Genomic DNA, 3302 nt, shown 5'->3' with positions numbered 1-3302 from the left:
GCGTAGCGGTACATTTGAATTACACCGGGCAGCGGCACAATATGAACTGTCAGGAAGACTCGGGTCATGGTCTAACTAACCTTATTTAACAGAAAATAAAATGGCAACAACAGGGCTTGGGAGCAGTGGTCGCGTTAACCGAATACCCCCCCCGTCAGCGCGAGTGAGTGATACATTGTGCACTCGACGGGTAATAATGGATTATGACAGAAATGTTACGATCCTGTCCGTCAAAATGACTGACAACGAAAAAGTCTAAAGCCACCACTGCTTGGGAGAAAGAAACTATGTGATATTTGGGCCAATTTTCGCTACAATGAGGCGGAGAAAAAAAGCGAATGCATTGTTTTATCAGAAGGGAAGCAATGTGGCCATAACACAGGTACAAACACCACAAACCTGAGCAGATACTCTCTGCAAAGCTGCATTCTTAAATCATTCAACCTGTGTTTTTCATCAAATAAGGACAAGATAATCTTATTTATTTATATACTAAAATGACAAATTATTGGTTTTGGCTAGACTAGTTTGACTGATATGTTCTATATAATCTGATGACTAAAAAAGACTCAACAGTTTTCATTGACAAAAAGTAGACTAAAATAATTAGTTTTCTTTGACTAAAATAAGACTAAAATGCTCAGACTTTTAGTCGACTAAATCTCGACTAAAATGTTTACCGTTTTAGTCGACTAAAATAAGACTAAAATGCTCAGACTTTTAGTCGACTAAAACTTGACTAAATAAAAACAGGATGAAGATGACTAAATATGACTTAAACTAAAAAGGAAATTTAATACAGGACTACGACTAAAACTAAATAAAAAAATAGCTGACGAAATTAACACTATCTGAAGCTCAATGCTGCAAACTGTAGGCGACGTCGGATGCATATGGGAGCAATTCCCGTAGATCCTATGTTAAAATGTCCAACTTAACAAAAGAAAATGAACATGTTTCTAGCCTGGATCCACAAAAACATATTCTGTATAGATTCCCCCTTCATGACAACAGGACTGCTTCTCCTGGCTCCTCTGTCTCACTGCTAGCTCCGTTAGCTCCATTGGCTCCGTGATGCTACAGCGGCTCAGCTCATGAGGAGAACACTACTTGAACTCGGCCGTGTTTGTTGTGTTGGCTCCTGGTGGACTATTCGTCATGCAAATATAGGATTTATCTGCGGTTAAAATAGACCGACCGTGAATGCAGTTTCTTCGGTAAGTCAACCCTGCATAAAGTACATAAAGTACTTATGTTATGTTACTGGTGTTTTTATTAAGCTAACGTTAATAAATGTTTAGAGTTGGGTTAGCATTTGAGCAATCGTAGCTCCATCTGTGCTAACGATGCTATGTGTAGCATCCAAGAGTGTATAACATTAAGTGGGATGCTACTGTATACCAAAAGGCTTCTGTGCGAGGTTGCTAAAATAAAGTCATCCTTGTACGTTAGATAGTTAGGTTACTGTATGCATTGTTAAGGTTCGTTTAAATTCGCTATGCTCTACTATAGCATACAATAGACTAGCTAACGTCAACGTATTGTTGGAGAGAGCAGTGTATATTAAATCAACCTCACAATGAAATGTGTGTATCTTTAAAATATATCCATTAGATATTGTAATATGGTTTGTTGAACTGGAGTTATTTATTGCAGCTAACCGCCTATCCGACGAACGACACAAACATTTTGTTTTTAATATTATTATTACCAATGCCTCTTTTAATTGTATTATCCTCACACTTGAGAAACAGCCTTATCGTGGCTGTAGAACAGAACATGTAACTTAATGCCTGCATTTAAGGATGATGAATAGCGTAGTCAATGCTTTAGTGACAAGAAAATTATTTGTTTAAATATTAGACATGACGTTATGTGTGACTTCAGTGAAAATTAAGCTTATCCATTGCATTTGTTCAATAGGTTTGTGTCTTACCCTTACGTGTGAGATACATATGAATATGGCATATGAAAACAAATTAATTTGACTGACTCGTGAAAATCTCATCCAAAGTAACAGTAAAATAAAAAAGACCTACACAATATTACTCAATCAAACTGATACAGTATGAGGACTGTGATATCCAGCAATTTCTTAAGTATAACAATAAGATTATGACCTGTTTTTAAAAGAAGATAAAAAGTAGTTTGCATGTAAAGAAGTCTGTAACCCACACATGTAACTTTACATCTGTTTGTTCAAAGTGTCCTTAAGGTGATCCAGACAGGCTGGACCAGAGGAGGAGAGACAGATCTGGACTCCTAGCAGCAGAGAACTTCAGCACGGATTCCAAGGTACACCTTTTTCATACTTTACAAAGAATGCATAAAGTAATGACTAATACACTGATACACATGCCATTAAACATGACTGAATACTAGATCACCTACACATCAGTGATGTTGAGTGTACTTTCTTAGCAAAAGGTTACATTTACATTTTACCAAGCAACATCACTTTTTTGTGTATTGTATTTAAGGCAAATATTATTGAACATGGTGAGAACTGCGACCCTTTGTCTTTCAGTGAGACAACCGAACAGAGCAAGCTTCTACAGTTGCACTACATTTTGATAACAGTTAAATATTATTTTAATAATACATTTATTTCAATGTTGATGAATTTAGAACGGTTTATTCATAATCTGATTATTTTTGTAGTACACTGTTGGATTTAAAAAACACATTAAAATAAAAAAATCATTATATTTATAGCCCCTGAACAAACAAACACACCTCTTTCTTAAATAACACACTTGCTCTGCAATAATATGTTTTTTGATATTTCTGTTAGGAAAGGACATGCCTGAGAGACAGGACTGCTTCACCATGTTCTCTTTCTCTGAGGGTCCAGAAGAACATCCAAGAGGGAAAGGAATAGCTGATGTGATGAGATTTAAGAGCAGTACAGGACATTCACTAAGAGACACTTAGGCCCTTTCTCATTTCACTTATTGCCCTCCTCAAGACTTAGTCCCGCCCACAGGAGATGCGAGCGGAGGAGCCAAGGAGGGGAACCGAGGAGAGAGGAGGAGGAGAACCGAGGAGAGAGGAGGGGAAGCAGCAGGCGGTTAGAGAAATGAGAACTCCTCTCCTCTGAGCGGTCATCTTAAAGAGACGTCCATTAATGATGACAGGAGGCACAGCAGCCCTCTGTCTGATGGACAGATGTGTTCATGACCACTTATATATTTACTTGGATTCATTCACAGTGCGGTATAATGAGACAATAACAGGCTACAGATGCGGACATATACACACACATAGCCTATGTATATATTTATATAAATATATACAATTTC

The 3302-nt window shown here is 37.4% G+C and overlaps 1 long non-coding RNA gene across 1 annotated transcript; it reads left to right on the top strand.

Moving 5' to 3' along the window:
• The first annotated feature begins 1006 nt into the window (after window positions 1–1006).
• LOC139435117 (uncharacterized) lies at window positions 1007–2950 on the top strand. The gene is made up of 3 exons (XR_011644391.1): window positions 1007–1217; window positions 2206–2295; window positions 2795–2950. It is a non-coding gene; the product is annotated as an uncharacterized lncRNA (long non-coding RNA).
• The last annotated feature ends 352 nt before the right edge of the window (window positions 2951–3302 follow it).

This window comes from Pseudochaenichthys georgianus, chromosome 14 (assembly GCF_902827115.2).
Source record: "Pseudochaenichthys georgianus chromosome 14, fPseGeo1.2, whole genome shotgun sequence".
In the NCBI taxonomy this organism is placed as follows: Eukaryota; Metazoa; Chordata; class Actinopteri; order Perciformes; family Channichthyidae; genus Pseudochaenichthys; species Pseudochaenichthys georgianus.
This window is presented reverse-complemented; position numbering and strand designations above follow the sequence as displayed.